At 53.4% G+C, this 22,981-nt stretch overlaps 1 non-coding gene across 1 annotated transcript; it reads right to left on the bottom strand.

Moving 5' to 3' along the window:
* Positions 1 to 2,284: 2,284 nt before the first annotated feature.
* LOC138813071 (U6 spliceosomal RNA) lies at positions 2,285 to 2,391 on the bottom strand. Its single transcript, XR_011367712.1, has one exon. It is a non-coding gene; the product is annotated as a U6 spliceosomal RNA (small nuclear RNA).
* Between the last annotated feature and the right edge of the window lie 20,590 nt (positions 2,392 to 22,981).

Below are 22,981 nucleotides of genomic sequence, written 5' to 3'. Positions count from 1 at the left end.
AGACTATATAACTCAATTTAGTTAGACCTTATACAAGGCTATGTATTTTATTTTACATTGATTTTTCTTTCCAAACCCTGCATGACTAATTTCCCTTGGTTTCTTTCTGTCTCATGTAGTTCAGATTTCAAACTGAAGAATAAATGGAAGGAAGCAAACAAAAAAAAATACAGTTCCTCTCATCTGATGATGCCTCTACAAGAATGAGGAAAGACCTATGATAGAATATCAAAAAGACAATTCATTCTTCTAGGTCTTCCTTATCTTTGTGATGTAACTTAAATGATGTAACTTAAATGGAAGGAAGCAAACCAAAAACTTAGTTCCTCAAATCTGATGATGCCTCTACAAGAATGAGGAAAGACCTATGATAGAATATCAAAAAGACAATTCATTCTTCTAGGTCTGCCTTATCTTTGAGATGTAACTTAAATGATGTAAAACACAATATACTGCTCAGATACTTTTGTTTTATCAGTTTTGTACATTTTCTTTTGGACTTCATCTCAGTCTACAACATTCCTTCATTATTATGTGCCTGATATTTTTACACTAACAAGACTTAAAATAACCAGTTTGATTTACAGCATGAGAAGTTATCTACCCGGCTTCACTACATGTAATGGTTTCTGTAATACTTATGACATTCTATTTAGTATTTAAAAAAAACTTCTGGCTAAACTCAAAGCTCATTCATAGAAGTTTATGTTAAGTATATTACAAGTTTTATTTCTCTTAATTCTTAAGATAACATTTGCTATAATGCTAATGTTATTAGTATTTTAGTGTTGGGAAAAATTATAATTAAAGGCACTAAGTGCATGGCCCAAAGACACACAGTGAGGAAGGAAACGAGTCAAAGTTTCCAAAAATCTTTCAGCAATACACAAAGGGTAGGTAAATTCTTTCCATTCTCTTACACTCTCAATTCAATATTCATATTGTCCAAGAAATTATAGCATAGCAAATATTGTCCATGGTGATTGTTTTCTATCACATTTTGTCTCCAACAGAGACTATGTTGGTGACATTGGGTTATCATGCACAGAGCTGAGCTTCTAAATTGAGGTCCAAAGAGAGACAAATTTCTTCTGTCCTACAGTTCCAGTTTCCTTTTTTAAAAAGTACCAAAACTTTTAAATATCATCACTTACTGTCTTTTAAGAATCCAAAAATGAAATAAATTCACACTTAATCAATCCAAAATGCTTTAAAAGTAGGAGATAATAAAACAGGCCCCCATGAAGTAAATTTTCTTCTACTTTTAAAATTATTCTGAAAGCCTTGTATTGGCTAGTCACATCTGTAATCCTATCTACTCAGGATAGCTACTCAGGAACCTGGGATTTGTGGATAACAATTGGAAGTCAATCAGGGTCAAAAAAAAAATTCATGAAATTATTTTTCAGACTTTTTAATGAACTAGCAAAGACCCAGGAAAGAAGATGTAGCTCATATAGTACCTCACCAACCTAGAGAGGAAAGGCCTAGCAAGACCTTTAAGCCCTGATTTCAAACTCTGAGCATACCAACACACATACATGCACATGCATTCACGCGCACACATTTTTTCCCTTCCCCTCCCCAAATTAGAGAAGCGTACATAAAAGAGGCAGATGCACCAACTTCAAATACAGAGAAAACAAGGGTTATTGAGTGGGGGAGGAATATACAAAGAAACAAAAATTCACATCGCACATTATAAGTACGTTAGAAACAATAGCAAGAAACAAAAAACTACTTGTTTCCCTATCGTGGGCTTCAATTCCCTTAACGTTATCATATCTGTTCATATGCACATAGCTTTTGACCTTGTCTGCTTACCCCAGACATATATTCGTTATTGAAAATAAGGGAAACCATGGGACCTGTTTCTTTAGACTTGGCTTACTTCACTTAATAAATTTTTTTCCAAGTCTTTCCATTTCCTAACAAATGGGGCAATGTCATTCTTTCTGATAGAGGCATATAATTCCTTTGTGTATATACACCACATTTTCTTGATCCATTCATGTAGTGGGGACAGCTGGTTGGTTCCATATCTTAGCTATGGTAAAAAATGCTGCAATAAACATAGTTTTGCTGGTAGTTTTAGTATGGTCTTGTTTGTGATCATTTAGATAAATCCCCAAAAGTGGGACTGCTGGGTCAAAGGGGAGCTTTATGTGGAATCTTTTGAGGAACCTCCATAATGTCTTCCAAAGTGGTTGAACAAGTTTACACTCCCACCAAGAATGTTGTATGGTTCCCTTGTGGCCACATCCCCTCCAGCATCTGTTGTTGTAAAAATATGGAACGCCCCACGAATTTGCATATCGTCCTTGCACAGGTGACATGCTAAACTTCTCTGTATCGTTCCAATGTTAGTGTATGTGTGGCTGAATTGAGCACAGAATATTTTTTATATCAGAAGTGCAATTGTGGGGGCTGAGAAGGTGGCTCAGTGGTAGAGCGCTTGCCTTACATGCATGAGGCCCTGGGTTCGATTCCTCAGCACCACATAAGCAAAAAGAAAAAAGCTGGAAGTGGTGCTGTGGCTCAAGTGGTAGAGCATTAGCCTTGAGCTGAAGAGCTGAGGGACAGCGCCCAAGCCCAGAGTTGAGGCCCCAAGAATGGATCCCCCCAAAAAAAGTGCAGTTGGATTTTATTAAACTAGACAATTCAACAAAAAATAAGTTCAAAAGAATTGTCATGAAATTTTAGAACCATAAATTTCTTACATAAGCACAAATTTAAGAATAAAGTCAAGATTGGCATGTCAAAAACAAAATATTCCCAGATATTTGTTGTTCAAGAAATGTGTAGGAGGAGGATTCAATTATTCTATACAAGGCACCTGTCATAATGAACATTGCACCAAGCGTTGTTTGTTAAAATTTTTAATGTATTAAATATATTTAATTTTGGGAATTTGTTTACATATGCCAAAATTAGGACTGTTTGTCAGATATAAAACTTTTCCATAAAGTATTTAAGATTTATGGTAGTAGACATATACTACTAAGTATGTACATTTCAGAGTTTCAAGAAACTTTATTAATGAGAAGTTGCAAAGTTTTTGTGTAAAGAAGTAGAATGAAGTGTTAACACTTTGTTAACTACATGGTCTGTTAAAACTTTAGGGCTTCCTCAGTTTATAAGTTAATGAGGAAAAATGATGATATAAGCCATAAACAAATAATGAGAAGAGCCATAAATAGTAATCTTAGTGGGTAGCTTTAAAGACTACTCATATTCTATAAAACTCTTGTTGAACATCACAACCTCAGTCAGTGTTAAATGTACAGAATTATGAGCAAATAATAAAATCTAATATGTAGTACACTTCAAATAGGGAAAACAGTCATAATATTTGCTTTTTATTTTATTAATTATTAACATTTAATTATTGTTTTGTTTATTTGTAGCATTGTTTTACTTGTTGAAATATAGTACAACTTTTTTGGAGGGGTTTGGTCGTGGGGCCTGGGCGCTGTCCCTCAGCTCTTCAACTCAAGGCTAGCGCTTTACCATTTGAGCCACAGCGCCACTTCCGGCTTTTTTCTTTTTGCTTATGGGGTGCTGAGGAATTGAACCCAGGCCCTTATGCATGCAAGGCAAGCGCTCTACCGCTGAGCCACCTTCCCAGCCCTAGTAAAACTATTTGTAAATCATCATTAGGAGGTACTTTGAGAAGGTTACTTGGATGGCCAAACCAATTTTTATAGGTGCATATTAATTTACAAAGAGGAAAATTAAGAACAAAGTATTTATTTAAAAAATTATCAAATAGAGTCTGAGTCAGAAGTGTTGATAAATGTCCACACCTAAATTTTTTTTTTTTTTTGGTCAGTCATGGGGCTTGAACTTTGGGGCTGGGCGCTGTCCCTCAGCTCTTCAACTCAAGGCAAGCACTCTACCACTTGAGCTACAGCGCCACTTCCAGTTTTCTGGTGGTTTTATTGGAGATAGGAGTCTTACCGTCTCTCCTGCCTGGGCTGGCTTTGAACCGCGATCCTCAGATCTCAGCCTCCTGATTAGCTAGGATTACAGGCGTGAGCCACCAGTGCCTGGCTTACACCTAAAATTTTATCCCTAGGCTGAAGCAGTGGTATTACAGAGTTGAGGCCAAAACAGTGATAGACTGTGTTTTGTTCTTTATTTTGATTTTGTTGGTCATGAGGCATGAACTCTGGGGCCTGGGTGCTGTCCCTCAGCTCAAGGCTAGCGCTACCACTTGAACCACTGCACCACTTCCATGTTGTTTTGCTTATGTGGTGCTGAGGAATCAAACCCTGGGGCTGATGCATGCAAGGCAAGCACTCTACCACTGAGCCACCTTCCCAGCACCTGAGAAACTGATTTAAAATATCATCTAAACAACATTTGCTTAAGATAGCGGGGCAGGCGCGTGATGGGGCGGAGCTGGTGCGCCAGTGGGCGGAGTCAACGCCTCAGAGGGCGCAGTCAGCACGCAATATGGCAGGGCAGGCGGCCCAGGGGGCGGAGCTGCCTCAGAGGGCGGAGCCAGTGCACCAGGGGGTGGAGCCAGCACCCAAGATGGCAGGGCAGGCATGTGATGGGGCGGAGCTGGCGCGCCAGGGGGCGGAGTCAATACCACAGAGGGCAGAGCCGAAGCCGCTGGAGGTAGAGCCCGCGCCCACCATGGTGGCAGCCACACCCATATCCGGGCTTCGCCCGCCGGGTTGCGCGCCTCGCATGCCACGGCGTCGCTGCCACTGCTGCACAGCGCACGCACATCCGGGATTTCCAACGTCCCGCGCACATCCACGCTGATCCCTCCCCCCATGCGACTGCGATACGGGACTGGAAGTACCAGTCCGCCCGGAAGTTCCCACAGCAGGCGGGGCTCGGGGAAGCCATCCGCCTGGCAGCGCACGCGCAGATGCACCACGGCGGAGACGCGGATGTCGTCGTTCACGTTGTCATGGACATCAGGCGTGACCCGGATGCGTGGCGCCCGCAGCTGCACGTGTAGGCGCACGGTGGCGCGCCGGCCCCGCCCCGCCACGCACGTGTACATGCCTGCGTCGGCACGCCCGTCTGGTAGCACCCGGAAGTGGGCGTCCTCCTGGCCGGAAGTGAAGGCCACGGGCTGCGAGGCCGGCGTCAGCCAGGTCACTGTGCGCGACCCCTGGGTCACGGGGCATGTGAGGGTCACGGGGGCACCGTAGGGGACGGAGAGCTCGGGGGGGTAGCGGGGCAGAAGTGGAAGTGGGAGACGAAGAGGAAGCAGGAAGTGAAGCAGGAAATGAAGGGGAAGCCAGAAGTGAAGCAGGAAGCGAAGGGGAACCAGGAAGTGAATAGGAACCAGGAAGTGAAGAGGAAGAGGAAACAGGAAATGAAGAGGAAACAGGAAATGAAGAGGAAGAAGGAAGAGACTGAGAGGAAGAGGAAGAAGGAAAGGAAGAGGAAGAAGGGGAAACATGAGAGGAAGCAGGAAGAGATGGAGAAGAGGAAGAAGAAGGAAAAGAAGAGGAAGCAGGAAAAGAATGTGAAGAAGAGGAAGATGGAAGAGACTTGGAAGAGGAAGGAAAGGAAGAAGGAAGAGACTGAGAAGAGGAAGAGGAAGGAAAGGAAGAAGGAAGAGATTGAGAGGAAGAGAACAGGAAGGGATGAGAGGAAGAGGAAGAAGGAAAAGAAGCAGAGGAAGAGGAAGAAGATGAAGGATGGTGAGAGGAAGAAGAAGGAAGAGATGGAGAGGAAGAAGGAAAGGAAGAGGAAACAGGAAAGGAAGAGGAAGAGGGAATAGAAGAGGAAGAAGAAGTTGAATGATGTTGAGAGGAAGAGGAAGAAGAAGGAAGTGATTGAGAGGAAGAGGAAGAAGGAAAGGAAGAGGAAACAGGAAATGAAGAGGAAGAGGAAGAAGGAAGTGACTGAGAGGAAGAGGAAGAACCCGCCCCAGGCCCCGCCCCCCCACCCGTGGTCACACATCCGAGGTCTAACCTAGGCCCCAGGTCCCAGATCCCCACACTCCCATCATGCCTCGCGACCCGAACATCGGGGTCTCCCAGGACACCGGATGGGACGTGGAGGCGGTGGTGGGCAGTGCAGTCCTCCCTGGGGTCGGCGTCCTGGGTCACGGGTGTCACGGGTGTCACGGGAAGCCGGGGTTGCAGATAGGAGGCGCCTGGCCCAGCTGCCAACTCCACGCGCAGCCGTGCATGCGCGTCGCCCGCCGCATTGCGCACCACGCACACGTACTCCCCCGCGTCGCGTGACATCACCGGATGCACGGAGAGCGTGCCGTTGGGAAAGGCGCGGACCCGGATGTCAGAGCTGGGGAGCGGAGAGGGAGGGAGGGCAGGAAGGAAGGAAGGAAGGAAGGAAGGAAGGAAGGAGGGAAGGGTGAAGGAAGGAATGGAAGGAAGGAAGGAGAGAATGTAGGGAAGGAAGGAGGGAAGGAAGGATTTGAGGGAAGGATTGGAAGGAAGGATTGGAGGGTAGGAAGGATGGAAGGATCGGAGGGAAGGAAGGAAGGATTGGAGGGAAGGAAGGAAGGATTGGACGGAAGGAAAGATGGAAGGATTGGAGGGAAGGAAGGAAGGATTGGAGGGAATGAAGGAAGGAAGGATTGGAGGGAAGGAAGGAAGGATTGGAGGGAAGGAAGGAAGGATTGGAGGGAAGGAAGGAAGGATTGGAGGGAAGGATTGGAGGGAGGGAAGGAAGGATTGGAGGGAAGGAAGGAAGGATTGGAGGGAAGGAAGGAGGGAATGTAGGGAAGGGAGGTTGGAAGGAAGGAGGGAATATAGGGAAGGAAGGATGGAAGGAAGGAAGGATTGGAGGGAAGGAAGGAAGGATTGGAGGGGAAGAAAGGAATGATTGGAGGGAAGGAAGGAAGGAAGGATCGGAGGAAGGAAGGAAGAAGGGAAGGAGGGAAGAAGGGAAGGAAGAAAGGAGGGAGGGAAGGAAGGAAGGAGGGAAGGAGGGAAGGAAGGAGGGAAGAAAGTAATAGGAGGTAAGACCATAAGGAAGGGAAGACAAATTTGAAGCCAATGTTAGTTATTCGCACATGTGACATATGCATCCAATACTCATCTTGTATCGATCCCTGATCGATCATCTATCAATGATCAATCACTAGGGTTCTACCTTGCGATCTGGCAAGCCAGGACCTATCAATTACCTATTCACTGCTAATAGATCTACCATCCCCACCTCATCTCTATCAATATTTAATCAATAATGGATTTGTTATCTATGGTCTACTGTGTCTATGTCATCTGTCTAATCCATCCTCTATCAATTAACTATCTATCAAGGGGTATCATCTTTATCCCAACTATGGGTGGATAGATGGATGGGTGGATGGATGAGTGGATGGATGGGTGGATGGATGAGTGGATGGATGGGTGGATGGATGGATGGGTGGATGGATGGGTAGATGGATGGGTGGATGGATGGGTAGATGGATGGGTGGATGGATGGGTGGGTGGATGGATGAGTGGATGGATGGGTGGATGGAGGGATGGATGGATGGATGGGTGGATGGATGGATGGGTGGGTGGATGGATGGATGGAAGGGTGGATGGGTGGGTGGATGGATGGGTAGATGGATGAATGGCTGGATGGGTGGATGGATGGATGGGTGGGTGGATGGATGGATCGATGGGTGGGTGGATGGGTGGATGGATGAGTGGATGGATGGATGTGTGGATGGGTAGATGCACGGGTGGACAGATGGATGCCCCCCACTTCCCACACTCACCTGCTCCCAGCATCCACCAGGCGCCCATCTGGCAGCCTCCAGAACACGCGTGGGGTGGGGTCCCTGCACACATGGCAGTGCAGCGTGAGGTCAGCACCGTGGGGCACGCACGTGGCGAGCGGGCCTCGGGGTCGGACGCTGGGGGGAGACGCGCGTGTGCAGGCGTGACTTCGACGTGCACAGTGCGTTTCGCACTACTCAGCGTGTTGGCGGCCACGCACTCGTACTCACCTGCATGGCGCGGGGCCTGCAGGCGGCGCAGCACCAGCGTGCCATTGGGGAGGACGTAGATGTCGCTGAGTCGAGGGTGCGTGTGCGCATGCACGGGTCTCGCGTGGGTCCCGTCAGGCAGACGCCAGTGTAGGGCCGCAGGGGGCCAGGCCTGGGCTGTGCAGGGCAGGTGCAGGGTGAGGCCCGCGTGGGCGGACACAAACTCCGTGGGCGCCTCACGCAGCATAGGGGGAGCGGGGGAGGCGTGCATGACATTTCCACGTGTGTCAGCGCCATGCATGCGCGCTTCATGTGTATCAGGTGAGTGTGGAAGGGATGTGATCGTGTCCCTTTCACGAGTGATATTTCCACGTATGACCATTGTGTGAGTGTCAGATTCATGCGTGACATTTACACGCGTGTCAGATCCATGCATGTGTGGTCCAAGAGTATCAGGGCCATGCAGAAGGGACCTGATCGCGTCCATTCCATGCGTGACATTTTCATGCGTGACATTTTCACGCGTGTCAGGTCTATGAATAATGGACCTGATCGTGTCCATTCCACGCCTGTCATATCCAAGCGTGACATTTTCACGCGTGGCTGATCCACGTATGTGCATTCTAAGAGTGTCAGGTCCACGCAGAAGGGGTCTGATCGTGTCCCTTTCACGCGTGACATTTCCACGTGTGACCATCATCTGAGAGTCAGATCCACGCGTGACATTTCCACTGGTGTTAGGCCTATGAATAACAGACATGATCGTGTCCCTTTCACGCATGACACATTTACACGTGTGACATTTACACGTGTGACATTTCCACTCATGTCAGATGCAGTTATGTGCGTTTCACGCATGTCCAGTGAGTGTGGAAGGGATCTGATCGTGTCCATGTCACGTGTGACATTTTCACACGTGATCATCAAGTCAGTGGCAGGCCTATGCGTGTACAGTTTGCTTCTGTGAGGTCCACGCCTGTCCTTTCCACACATGACCATCGTGTGAGTTTCAGATCCACGTGTGACATTTCCACGCGTGTCCATCATGCCAGCGTCAGATCCACTCGTGTCTATCCCATGCATGTTGGGCGCCGCTGGGGTCAGCTCCACGCCTGGGGATGGACAGACGGACGGAGGGAGGGACAGAGGGACAGGGCGTTGGATAAGGGCCCCTGTGCTGTTCGTAGACAGTGCTCTGTCCCTCTGTCTGTCTGTCCATCCGGCTGTCCATCTCTCTGTCCGTCTGTCTATCCATCTGTCTGTCAGTCTGTCTATGTCTGTCTGTCTGTCCTTCTGTCTGTCTGTCTCTGTCAGTCTGTCTGTTCGTCTGTCTACTTGTCCGTCCGTCTGTCCATCTCTCTGTCCGTCCGTTTCTCTGTTCATCTGTCTGTCCCTCTGTCTCTCTGTCCCTCTGTCCATCTGTCTGTCCCTCTGTCTCTCTGTCTGTCCATCTGTCTATCCATCCATCAGTCCATCCATCTATCTGTCCATGTGTCTGTGTCGCTCCGTCCACCGATGTATGTCTGTCCATTCATCTGTCCATCCATCTATCTACTGTCTGTCTACCTACCTGTGTATCCTTCCTTCTGTCCCTCTCTCTCTCTCTCTCTCTCTCTCTCTCTCTCTCTCTCTCTCTCTCTCTCTCTCTCTCTCTCTCTCTCTGTCTATGGCTCTGTTTGTCTATCTGTCCATTGCTCTGTCTGTCTATCTATGATTCTGTCTATTTGTCCACTGGTCCATCCATCTAGCTATCTGTCCATCTGTCTGTCCACCTGTCTATCTGTCTGCCTGTCTGTCTGGTGTCTGTCTACCTATCTGTCTATACATCCATCAGTCCGTCCGTCTGTCTACCCACCCACCAGTCCATGTTATCTCTTTCAATCCATCCATCCATCCACCCGTCTGTCTTTCCATCCATCTGTCCATCTGTCTCTCTGACTGTGTATGCCTCTGTCTGTCTATCTGTCCATTGGTCCATCTATCCATCTGTTCATCTCTCTGTCCATTCTGTCTGTTTCTATGGCTCTGTCTATCCGTCCATTGGTCTGTCTGTCTATCTATCTATCTATCTATCTATCTGTCTGTCTGTCTGTCTGTCTGTCTGTCTGTCTGTCTGTCTGTCTGTCTGTCTGTCTACCTATCCATCCATCCAACCATGTATGTTTCTATCTGTCTGTCTGTCTATCCATCCATCTGTCCATGTATCTCTCTATCTGTCTCTCTATGGCTCTGTCTGTCCATCCTTCCATTGGTAGGTGTGTCTGTCTGTCTCTTTCTATCTATCTGTCCATGTCTCTGGTGTCTGTCTGTCTATGGCTCTGTCTATCCGTCCATAAGTCTATCTGTCTGTTTATCCATCCATCAGTCCATGTATCTCTCTGTCTGTCTGTCTGTCTCTCTATGGCTCTGTCTATCTGTCCATTGGTTTATCTGTCTGTCTACCTATCTGTCCATCTGTCCTTCTATCTATCTACTGTCTACCTGTCTATCCGTCCTTCTGTCCGTCCATCTGTCCACCTGTCTCTGTATCCATCCGTCTGTCTGGTGTCTGTCTACTCACCTGTCTATATATCCATCAGTCTGTCTGTCTGTCTACCCATCCATCTGTCCATCTATCTCTTTGTCTATGGCTCTGTCTGTCTATCTGTCCATTGGTCTGTCTATCTATCCATCCAGGTGTCTGTCTACCTATCTATCCATCCATCCAACCATGTATGTTTCCATGTCTGTCTGTCTCTCCATCCATCTGTCCATGTATCTCTCTGTCTGTCTATGGCTCTGTCTATCCGTCCATTTGTTTATCTATCTATCTATCAGTCTATCTGTCTGTCTATCTGTCCATTTGTCTGTCTACTGTCTGTCTACCTGTCTATCCGTCCTTCTGTCCATCTGTTTGTCTGTCTCTCTATGGCTCTGTCTATCCGTCCATTCATCCGTCTATTCACCTATCTGTCTGTCTGTCTATCCATCCGTCCCTCTATCTATCTGTCTGCTCTATGTCTGCCTGCCTGTCTGTCCGTGCGTGTGTGTTTGTCTCCCCAGTCATCCTGTGCCCCACACGGCCAGGAACACAGACAACAGACAGAGTAAAGGACTTCGCCCCACCCCTCCCCATGCCCTCTGACCTGTCCATGCCCTCTGCCCTCCCAGTGACCCCTGACCTCCCTGTGACCTCTGACTACTCTGTGACCTCTGACCTCCTGTGACTCCTAGCTTCCCCATGACCTCTGACCTCCCAGTGACCCTCCCGAGACCTCCCCGTGACCTCTCCATGACCCCTGAGTTCCCCATAACCTTTGACCTCCCTTCCACTTCTCACCTGCCCATGGCCTCTCAACTACCCGTGACCTCTCCATGACCTCTGACCTCTCTGCAACCGCTGACCCGACTGTGACCCCTGACTTCCCTGTGACCTCTGAACCCCCATGACCCCTAACCTCCCCGTGACCTCTGACTGTCTTGTATCCTCCCTGTGACCTCTAACCTCCACCTCTTATCTGGCTCCCCTCAGTCCAACACCCCCACGCCAAGAGCCTGCAGGAAACAGATGGGTAAACTGAGGCTCACCTGTGTCCAGCTCGTTCCAGGTGCCACGGGGCGGGGTCACGGCGGGCGAGGCCCGGGGTCGGGGGTCAAAGGTCCCGGGGTCACCGTCGGGGAAAGCCGCAGGACGGGAAGGGAGGGCATCCGGGGCACGGCTGTGCAGGGTCGTGACCACGGGGTCACGGGTGTTCGCCGTGGGGCCCGGCCGGGTGTGGTGGGCTTTGTGCTGTCTCCCCTGCCTGCGGCCGCCGCCAGACCTCCTAGGGGCCGGAAATAAGGAGGCCGGAAGTGAGGAGGATGGAAGTGCAGAGGTCGGAGCAGCGGATGCTCGAGGGGTGGAGGCCGGAAGTGGGAATGTCCGTGTCAAAACCGGAAGTGCAGAGGTCCATGGGGAGACCGGAAGTATGGAAGTCGGAAGTAGGGATCTCCGAGTGGTAACCGGAAGTGGGGTGGTATGACTGGAGACCGGAAGTGGGGAGGTCCGTGGGGAAACCGGAGGTGTGGAAGCTGGAAGTGGGGATCTCTCAGTCAAAAACGGAAGTGGGTAGGCCGAAATAGTGGAGGCCGGAAGTGGGGATTTCCGAGTGGAAACCAGAAGTGGGGAAACAGGAAGTGGGGTGGTCCGAGTGGAGACCGGAAGTAGGAATTTTTGAGTGGAAACTGGAAGTGTGGAAGCAGGAAGTGCGGGGGTCCGAGTGGAGACTGGAAGTGGGGAGGTCCACAGGGAGAGCGAAGTGGGTAGGCGGAAGTAGTGAAGACAGGAAGTGGTGATGTTTGAGTGGAAACCGGCAGTGTGGAGACCGGAAGTGGTGAGGTCCAAGTGGAGACCGGAAGTGGGTCGGCGGAAGACACAGAGACCGGAAGTGGGGATATTTGCGTTGAAACCGGAAGTGTGGAAACCAGAAGTGTGGATGCCAGAAGCAGGGAGGTCTCCATGGAGACCGGAAGCAGGGTGGGCGGGGCCCGGAAGTCTCCCGTGCCGCGGCCCTGCACGCATGCCAGGATGTGCGCCCAGTGCTCGGCCGGATGTGCTCGGCAGCCACTGGCGGGCGTGGGCGGTGCGGCAAGGCGGGCTCGAACCCGCGGCCGGTGGGGGCGGCGCGCGGGGCGGGAAGGGGAGGCAGAGGCGGCAGACGCCGCTGCTGCCCGCGCCCGGGGCCGCCCGCAGGACGCCGACGCCACAGCCGCGCTTCCCTGGTGCCCGGGCCCGAGCTCGGCGCGTCAACAATGACATCAGCGCCACGCGATGCCCCCACGGCCGCCTCCGCAGCGGCACCTGCCATCTTGGAATCCGCCATTTTTGAATCCGCCATCTTGGCCTCCACCATCTTGGAATCCGCCACCTTAATTCCCTCCATCTTGGATTCCTCCATCTGGGATTCCGCCATGTTGGTTCCCTCCATCTTTGATTCCACCACCTTGTTTTCGGCCATCTTTATTCCTTCCATCTTGTTTTCCGCCATCTTGATTCCTTCCATCTTGGATTCCGCCATGTTGCTTTCCCTGATCTTGTTTCCCTCCATTTTGGATTCCGCCATCTTGGCGTCCACCATCTTGGAATCTGCCATGTTGGTGTCGGCCATGTTGGATTCCACCATGTTTTCGACCATCTTGGTTCCCTCCATCTTGGATTCCTCCATCTTGTTTCTCTCCATGTTTGATTCCACCATCTTGGCGTCCCCCATCTTGTTTTTGGCCATCTTGGAATCCGCCATGTTGGCGTCAGGCATGTTAGATTCTGTCATGTTTTCGGTCATCTTGCTCCCCTCCATTTTGGATTCCGCCATCTTGGTGTCCACCATCTTGGAATCCGCCATCTTAATTCCCCCCATCTTGTTTTCCGCCATCTTGTTGCCTTTCATCTTTGATTCTGCCATCTTGTTTTTGGCCATCTTGCTTTCTGTCATCTTGGATTCTTCCAACTTTGATTCCGCCATCTTGGCTTCCGCCATCTTGCCCCCCGCCGCCCCGCCCACGCTGACGTCGGCCTCCCAGCGCGCCATCCCCAGCGTGTTGGCGGCCACGCACACATAGCGCCCAGTGTGCTGCGGACCCAGCATGGGCAGTGTCAGTGTCCCGTCTGCCCCGACCCCGACGCCGTCCGTCCCCAGCTCCGTCCCCGCCCAGGCCCAGCGCCCGCCCGGCAGCAGCCAGCCCACGCGCACCGCCAGCTCCGCCTCCGCCCAGCAGCCCAGCCGCAGTGCGGCGCCCACAGGCAGCGCCAGAGCTGTGGCCACTGGCGCCCGCGACGCCACCAAAAAAACGCGCTGCGCCCGGCCTGCCATGGCGGCCTCAAAGCCACCGTAGGCCACAGGGCCCGGGGCTGCAGATGGGGCGTAGGCCGCGGGGGCTGTGGCTTCAGAAGGGGCGGAGGCCATGGGGGCTGTGGCTTCAAGGCTGGTGTAGGCCGCGGGGCCTGTGGCTTCAGAGGCATCAAAGGCCACGGGGCCTGGGGCTGCAGACGGGGCTGCGGGGCCTGTGGCTTCAGAGGTATCAAAGGCTGCGGGCCCTGTGGCTTCAGACACGGTGTAGGCTGCAGGGCCTATGGCTTTCTCCTCAGTGTAGGCCTCAGATCCTATGGCTTTTTCCTCAGCGAAAGCCTCGGATTCTATGGCTTCATTTGCACCATAGGCCTCAGATTCTATGGCTTCATTCACAGCATAGGCCTCGGACTGTATGGCTTTTTCATCACCATAGATCTCAGATTTTGTGGCTTTTTCCTCAGTAGGCCTTGAATCTCATGGCTTCATCTGAGCCATAGGCACTGGATCCTTTGGCTTTCTCAGTGTAGGCCTCAGATCCTATGGCTTCATTCTCAGTGTAGGCCTCAGATTCTATGGCTTCATTCATGTCATAGGCCTCAGATTTGATGTCTTTCTCCTCAGCATAGGATTGGGATCCTGTGGCTTTATCCTCAGGGTAGGCCTCGGATCTTGTGGCTTTTTCCTCAGCGTAGGCCTCAGATCTCGTGGCTTTCTCCTCAGCGTAGGCCTTGGATGCTATGGCTTCATTCACACCATAGGCCTCAGATTCCATGGCTTCCTCCTCCGCGTAGGCCCCGGACCCCATGGCTCCGTCCCCGCCGTAGGCCACGTGCCGTGCCTCGGTTTCCCCGTGGTGCCCCACTCGGGCCTCGCAGCGGTACCAGCCAGCATCGGCCTGGCGCACCTCGTGGATCTCCAGCGTTGTCCCCCCGTCATGGCCGCCATCCTCATCGCCCCGCAGGACGGAGCCGTCGGGCCGCGTCCAGGCCACGCGTGGCGTTTCCGAGCCCTGCGCCGCACAGTGCAGCCGCAGAGTCTGCCCCGGGGTCACCACGTCATCGGGGTCATCACGGGGGTCGAGGGTCACCCAGGGCGCGTCCTCCGGGTCCTCGGGGCCATGCACACACACCGTCCACGTCAGATGTATGTGTGGCCCGCGCAGCCCGGCCCAGTGCAGCGTCAGCTCGGGCTGCAGAAGCCAGGCAGGCCGCGCCCACAGCCAGGCCACCACGCCCGGAAGTGACATCGGCGACGATGACGACGCACCAGGGCCGCGAACCAGGCGGTAGGCCTTGCCCACATCGGGGTCATGGACATCCGGGAAACTGGCCTCAGAGTGGGCGTGGCCTCCATCCTGGTCATACCCGGGGCCTACATCCGGGTCTCTGTCCTTAGAGTGGGCGGGGCCCTCATCCGGGTCATTGACATCAGGGTCTCTGTCCTCAGGGTGGGCAGGGCCCTCATCCATGTCACGGACATCTGGGTCTCTAGCCTCAGAGTGGGCGTGGCCTCCATCCTGGTCATACTCGGGGCCTACATATGGGTCTCTGTCCTCAGGGTGAACAGGGCCCTCATCTGGGTCATTGACATCCGGGTCTCTGTCCTGAGGGTGGGCGGGGCCTATGTCCTGATCATACTCATGGCCTACATCCGGGTGTCTGTCCTGCTGGCGGGAGGGCCCTACATCCGGGTCTCGGGCTTGATACATATAGCCTACATCCGGGTATTTGTCCTGCAGATGGGTGTGGCCTACAACCGGGTCTCTGTCCTGAGCGTGGGCAGGGCCTACATCAGGGTCTCTGGCTCCCTGGTGGACGTGGCCTATATCAGGGTTCCTGGTTCGATGGTGGGCATGGCCTACATCCGAGTCTGTGGCCTGATACATATGGTCCACATCTGGGTCTCCGCCCTGACGGTGGGCGTGGCCTACATCCGAGTCCCTTTCCTGATACAGCTCATCCCCATCAGGGTCTCCGCCCGAGGTTTGGGCGTGGCCTTCCCCGGATCCATCTCCCAGGTCCCCATCCGGGTGGGCGTGGCCCAGTGCCTCCGGGTCCCAGCGCAGCATCAGCGCGACGTCATCAGTGCCTCCCAGCAGGCGGCGGGCATGTGCGAGGTGGGCAGGGTCGGCATAGCAGACGAGGGCGGCACTGAGCGTCAGGCGCACGTGCGCAGGGGTGTCGGGGGCGAGGCCGGGCCGCATGTGGAGGTCGCGCACGACGGGCGCGCGCCGCAGGCGGCAGGCAAGGTGGGCGGTGCGGCCACATGCGTCTGTCAGCCTCAGCTGCACCTCGCCCACATCCTCCCCGTCCTCCACTTCCTCTTCCTCTGCCTCCACTTCTGCTTCTGGCGGCTCCTCGCCATCCGCCGGGTCAGTGAGGATTCGCGGCGACCGACAGCACATGCGTGTCGGCAGGCGACGCAGGTCCAGGCTGCGGCGGTCAGCGGGGCTGGCGCAGGCCGAGCACGCCTGTTCCTTCCCACAGCGCAGCACGCCTGCAGGGGGGGACGGGAGAGGGGCGGGGCTGACATGGGACACGCCCCCCTGGGAAGCCTCGGCCACGCTCCCGCCGCGCCTGACTGGCTGGAGCTCAGCCACGCCCTTCCTGGGGGTTCTCAGCCACGCCCCCGCCATGCCTGACTGGCTGGAGATTGGCCACAACCCCTGCCGAGCCTCAGCCACACCCCTGCCCTGCCTGACTGGCTGGAGCTCAGCCATGCCCCCGTGTCACCTCAGCCACGTCCTCATCTCACCTGACTGGCTGGACCTCGGCCACGCCCCCGTGGAGTCTTAGCCACACCCTCGCCCTGCCTGAGTGGCTGAAGATGAGCCACACCCTCCCTGTGGAGCCTCAGCAACGTCCCCGCCCCGCCGTAGTGGCTAGACCTTGGCCACGCCCCCTGCAGCTCCTCACTAATGCCCAGCCACGCCCAGCCACACTGCTGCCGTTTTTTACTGGCTGGAGCTCGGCCACACCCCCCTGGGCACCTCGGCCACGCCTCTGCCCCACGTGACTTCGGGAGCTCGGCTACTCACTTACGCCCAGCCACGACCCCGTCCTTTTTCACTGGCTGTATCTTGGTCACGCTCCCTCTCTGCATTGCCTCAGCCCCGCCCCACCCTCTCATTGGCCTGCGCTTGACCACGCCCCCTCTGCTCACCTCGGCCCCGCCCCTGCAGGCCCTCCATCCAGAGCGCGTGGCAGCCGCAGGCCCAGGGGTTACCATGCAGATGCAGCGCGCGCAGCGTGGGTGCGCGGGCCAGGGTGCCGGCAGGCAGCGCTGCCAGGCGGTTCCTGGCCAGGTGCAGCACGCCCAGCATGCAGGCCGGGACCCCGCGCACACGCAGCGTGGCCAGTGCCTCGGGCGCCAGCGCCGCCAGCCGGTTCCCATCCAGACGCAGCAGCCGCAACGATGCCAGCCCCAGCAGTGCCCATGGGTGCACCAACTCCAGCCGATTGTGGTCCAGGTACAGCTGGGACAGGCGCCGCAGGCCCCGCAGGGAGCCTGTGTGCAGTGCCCGAAGCTGGTTGTAGCTCAGCTTCAGCACCTGCACGGGTCAAAGCGGGCGTTTCTGGGATCCGAAGGGCCACTTCGGGGTCACTTCCGCCCCACTTCCGATCTCTTTCACCCCCTTCCAGTCTCACTTCTGCCCTATTTCCGTACCACTTCCTGTCACATTTCTGCTCCACATCCGGCTTCTGCCGAATTCTGCCTCTACTTCCTCCCACTTCCGAGTACATATCCTCACTTCTTCCATTCCCACTTCTGCCCCAGTCTCACTTCCTCCCTACTTCCGACTCACTTCTGCCCCAGTTCCGGGTCACTTCCTCCCCACTTCCGGCTGACTTCCGCCTCTACTTCCTCCAAGTTCCTCCGCACTTCCGGCCACAGTTACGGCCCTACTTCCTGTCACTTCTGGATCCATATCCTCACCACTTCTGCCCCACTTCTGGCTCACTTCCGCCTCACTTCAGCCCCGACTTCCTCCCACTTCCTATCCATTTCCTTCCTTATTTCTGCCCCACTTCCGGTCCTACCCATGGTCCTATTTCCATTTTTTTCCCCTCTTCTGGCTATATATCATTCCCCACTTCTGGGTCACTTCCGCCCCCACTTCCTCCCCACTTCCTTCCCTATTTTCACTCCACTTCCGGATCCATATCCTCACCACTTCCGCCCCACTTCCGCCTTACTTTCGCCCCTACTTCGTCCTGCTTCCTCCCCACTTCCTTCCCTATTTCCACCCCACTTCTCACTTCCGGAACCCTATCCTAACCACTTCCGCCCCACTTCCACCCCTAGTTCCTCCAACTTCCTCCCCACTTCCGGCTTATTTTCGTCCCTACTTCCTCACACTTCCTCCCTACTTCCCGATTTCCACTCCACTTCCGGCCCTACTTCCACTTCCAGATCCATATCCTCACTACTTCCGACCTACTTCTGCTCCACTTCCTTCCCTATTTCCACTCAACATCCGGCTACACTTCCGGCCCTACTTCTTCCCAGGTCCTTATCCATTTCCGTCTCACTTCTGCCCCACTTCCGCCTCCCTTCTGCCTTGACTTCCTTCCATGTCCGTCTCTACTTCCTCCATTGATTCCCTACTTCCTCCCCACTTCCTTTGCTATTTGATCCCCATTTCTGCCTGTCTTCCTCCACATTTCCCCCCTCCTTCCTCCCTACTCTTTTCCCACATCCTTCTTCCTCCAACTTCCTTCCCACTTCCAGCCCTACTTCCTCCCACTTCCGTATCTATTTCCTCAAACTTCCGCCCCACTTCCTCCCCTACTTTGTCCCACTTCACTGCGTATTTCTGCCCCACTTCCTGCCAAACTTCCTTCCACTTCCTTCCAATTCCGCCCGCTCCCTGCGCACCTGCATTGCATCCAGGTCGCTTAGGGCGCCCTCGGTGATGTCCAAGATCTCGTTTCCGTGCAGCAGCAGCAGCTGAAGTCTCGCGAGACCAGAGAAGGAAGCGTGCGTCAGGACCCGGATGTGGTTGAACCTAATTCAACAGATGAGAGGACAGGAAGAGGAAATCAGGAAACCAGACTGAAAACCAGCGCTGGGAGGGCAGGACTTTTGTTTCCGGGTCAGGGTCAATAATAATGAATCATTACTCATCATCATCTTCCTTCCTTCCTTCTTTCCTTCCTTTCCTCCCTCGCTTCCTTCCTTCCTTCCCTCCCTCCTTCCTTCCTTCCCTCCCTCCTTCCTTCCTTCCTTCCTTCCTTCTTTCCTTCCCTCCTTCCCTCCTTCCTTCCTTCCTTCCTTCTCTCCCTCCTTCCTTCCTTCCATCCTTCCCTCCTTCCTTCCTTCCTTCCCTCCCTCCCTCCTTCCTTCCCTCCCTCCTTCCTTCCCTCCCTCCTTCTTTCCTTCCCTCCTTCCTTCCTTTCTTCTATCCTCCCTTCCTTCCCTCCATCTTCCTTCCTTCCCTCCTTCTCTCCTTCCTTCTTTCCCTCCTTCCCTCCTTCCCTCCTTCTTTCCTTCCTTCCTTCCTTCCTTCCTTCCTCTTCCTTCCCTTCCTTCCCCCCTTCCCCCACCCCAGGCCTCACCCCAGGTTCACGCGCTCTATCTTGGGGTCCAGCACGTGGGGCACAGCCCTGAGGCTGCGGAAGGTGCAGTGGAGCTCGGTGGGGACGTAGCAGGCGCAGGTCCTGGGGCAGCGGGTGGCGGGGGCTGGGTGGGGGCCACACAGGAGCAGCAGCAACAGCAGCGAGGCCCAGGGGCGGGGGCCCCCCATCCTGGGGCTGGGATGGAGGGGGGGAGGCTGGGGATGGAGGCCCAGGGGTGGAGGCCCAGGGAAATGGAGGCTGGAATTTGGAGGCCCAGGGAAGGAGGCCTAGGGATTAGAGGCCAGGGTGCAGACTGGGGATGGAGGTCCAACAGGGTGGAGGATAGGGGTGGAGGCTGAGGAGGGAGACTGGAAGTTGGAGGCCCAGGGGCTGGAGGCCCAGGGATGGAGGCCTAAGGGAAGTGGAGGTCCAGGGATGGGGGCCTCGGGGTTAGAGGCCAGGTATGGAGGCTGGGGATGTAGGTCCAGGAAGGTGGAGGCCAGAGGTAGAGGCTGAGGATGGAGACTGGAAGTTGGAGGCCAGAGAAGGAAGCCCAGAGGTATTGGAGGCTGGGGATGGAGGCCCAGGGATGGAGGCCTAATGGGGTGGAGGCTGGGGATGGAGACTGGAAGTTGGAGGCCCAGGGAAGGAGGCCCAGGAGGGTGGAGGCTAGGGATGGAGGCCCTGTGGATAGAGGAAAGTAGGCCAAATGGGGTGGAGGCTGGGGATGGAGGCCAGGAGTGGAGGCTGGAGATGGAGGTCCAAGGGGGTGGAGGCCCAGGGATGGAGGCTGGAAGTTGGAGGCCCGGGGATGGAGGTTCAAGGATGTGAGGCAACCTGTGGGGGTCAGGGAGACAACAGGGAGGAAGAGGAAGGAGAATGGGAAGAGGAAGGAGATGTATCAGAAGAACAGGAAGAGGAAGAAGGACATGGACACGAGGAAGAGGAAGGGGAAGAGGAAGAGGAGATGGAAGAGGAAGAGGAGATGAAAGAGGAGATGGAAGAGGAAGAGGAGATGGAAGAGGAGACAGAAGAGGAGATGGAAGAGGAAAAGGAGATGGAAGAGGAAGAGGAGATGGAAGAGGAGACAGAAGAGGAGATAGAAGAGGAGACGGAAGAGGAGATGGAAAAGGAAGAGGAGACGGAAGAGGAAGAGGAGACAGAAGAGGAGACGGAAGAGGAGACGGAAGAGGAGATGGAAGAGGAGACGGAAGAGGAGACGGAAGAGGAGACGGAAAAGGAGACGGAAGAGGAGACGGAAGAGGAGATGGAAGAGGAGACAGGAGAGGAAGAGGAGATGGAAGAGGAGACGGAAGAGATGGAAGAGGAGATGGAAGAGGAGATGGGAGAGGAAGAGGAGATGGAAGAGGAGAAGGAAGAGGAGATGGAAAATGAGATGGAAGAGGAGAAGGAAGAGGAGATGGAAGAGGAAAAGGAGATGGAAGAGGAAGAGGAGATGGAAGAGGAGACCGGAGAGGAGATAGAAGAGGAGATGGAAGAGGAAGAGGACATGGAAGAGGACACAGAAGAGGAGATGGAAGAGGAAAAGGAGATGGAAGAGGAGATGGAAGAGGAGACGGAAGAGGAGATGGAAGAGAAGATGGAAGAGGAGATGGAAGAGGAGACAGAAGAGGAAGAGGAGACAGAAGAGGAGATGGAAGAGGAGATGGAAGAGGAAGAGGAGACAGAAGGGCAGATGGAAGAGGAGACGGAAGAGGAGACGGAAGAGGAGATGGAAGAGGAGATGGAAGAGGAAGAGGAGACAGAAGGGGAGACAGAAGTGGAAGAGGAGATGGAAGAGGAAGAGGAGATGGAAGAGGAGACGGAAGATGAAGAGGAGAGGAAGAGGAGATGGAAGAGGAAGAGGAGATCGAAGAGGAGACGGAAGAGGAAGAGGAGAGGAAGAGGAGATGGAAGAGGAAGAGGAGAGGAAGAGGAGATGGAAGAGGAGAGGAAGAGGAGATGGAAGAGGAAGAGGAGATGGAAGAGGAGACGGAAGAGGAGATGGAAGAGGAGACGGAAGAGGAGATGGAAGAGGAGACAGAAGAGGAGACAGAAGAGGAGACGGAAGAGGAAGAGGAGATGGAAGAGGAAGAGGAGACAGAAGAGAAGATGGAAGAGGAGACGGAAGAGGAAGAGAAGAGGGAAGAGGAGACGGAAGAGGAGATGGAAGAGGAAGAGGAAATGGAAGAAGAAGAGGAGATGGAAGAGAAGATGGAAGAGAAAGAGGAGACAGAATAGGAAGAAGGAAAACACCAACCAACAGGAATATGATCAGGAAGTCGAGAGACACAAGGAAAAAGAGACCGGGAAGACCTGCTCTGTCTGTCTGTCTCTGTCCATCTGTCTCTCCATGTCTATCTCTCTGTCTTTAGCTTTCTGTCTGTCTTTGTCTGTGTCTGTCTGTCTCCCTGTCTGTCTGTCTCTGTGTTGACATCTGTCTGTCTGTCTCTTATCTGTCTGTCTGTCTGCCTCTCTGTCTCTGTCTGTTATCTGTCCATTGGTCTCATGTCTGTCTGTCTGGTCTGTCTCTCCCTGTCTGCCTGTGTCTGTCTGTCTGTGTCTGTCTCTTATGTCTGTCTCCCTCTGTCTCTTATCTCTGTCTGTCTGTATCTGTCTGTCTGTGTCCCTGTCTGTCTGTCTGTCTGTGTCTGTCTGTCTGTGTCTCTGTCTGTCTCTGTGTCTGTCTCTGTCTCTTATCTCTGTCTGTCTGTTCTGTCTGTGTTGACATCTGCCTGTCTCTGTCCATCTACCTCTGTCAGTCTCTCCCTGTCTCTGTGTCTCTGTCTGTCTGTCTGTCTCTGTGTCTCTCTGTCTCTGTCTGTTATCTGTCCATTGGTCTCATGTCTCTCTGTCTGTCTGTTTTGTCTTTCCCTGTCTATCTCTGTGTCTCCATCTGTCTGTACATCTCCGTCTGTCTGTCTGGGTTTCTCTATCTCTGTCTCTTGTCTGTCCATCGATCTTGTCTGTCTGTCTGTTCCATCACTGTCTGTGTTGACGTCTGTCTGTCTCCACATCTCTGTTTGTCTCTGTCTTTTGTCTCTGTCTGTCTGTGTTGACGTCTGTCTGTCTGTTATCTCTGTCTCTCCCTGTGTCTGTCTACCAGTCTCATGTCTGTCTGTCTCTGTCCATCTGTCTCTTGTCTCTGTCTCTGTCCGACTCTCTTCCTGTCCGTCTGTGTGTGTACATCTGTCTGTCTGGATCTCTTCTGTCTCAGTCTGTCTCTGTGTGTCTTTTGTTTCTGTCTGTCCGTCTGTCTCTGTCTATCTGTCTTGGTGTCTCTTCTGTCTCAGTGTCTGTCCCCGTCTGTCTCTTGTCTCTGTCTGTCTGTCTCTCTGTGCCTGTGTCTATCTCTGTTGGTCTGTTCTGTCTGTCTGTCTGTCTTCCTGTCTCTGTCCATCTGTCTGTGTCTCTTCCTGTCTGTCTCTGTCTCTGTCTGTCTGTCTCTCCGTGTCTGTCCATCTCCCTTCCTGCCTGTCTCTGTGTCTGTCTGTCTGTCCATCTGTCTCCTCTGTCTGCCCATCTGTCTGTCTGTGCCTGCGTCTGTCTGTCTGAGTCTGTTTCTTCTCTGTCTCTGTGTCTACATGTCTGTCTCTTCTGTCTGTCTGTCTGTCCCTGTCTCTGTCTGTCTGTCCCTGTGTCCGTCTGTCTCTTCCTGTCACTGTCTCTACATCTGTCTGTGTCCTCTGTCTGTCTGT

This window comes from Dipodomys merriami, unplaced genomic scaffold (genome assembly GCF_024711535.1).
Source record: "Dipodomys merriami isolate MVZ:Mamm:240054 unplaced genomic scaffold, mDipMer1.0.p SCAF_58, whole genome shotgun sequence".
Taxonomy (NCBI): Eukaryota; Metazoa; Chordata; class Mammalia; order Rodentia; family Heteromyidae; genus Dipodomys; species Dipodomys merriami.
Note: the sequence above shows the minus strand (reverse complement) of the source record. Positions and strands in the feature narration are given on the sequence as shown.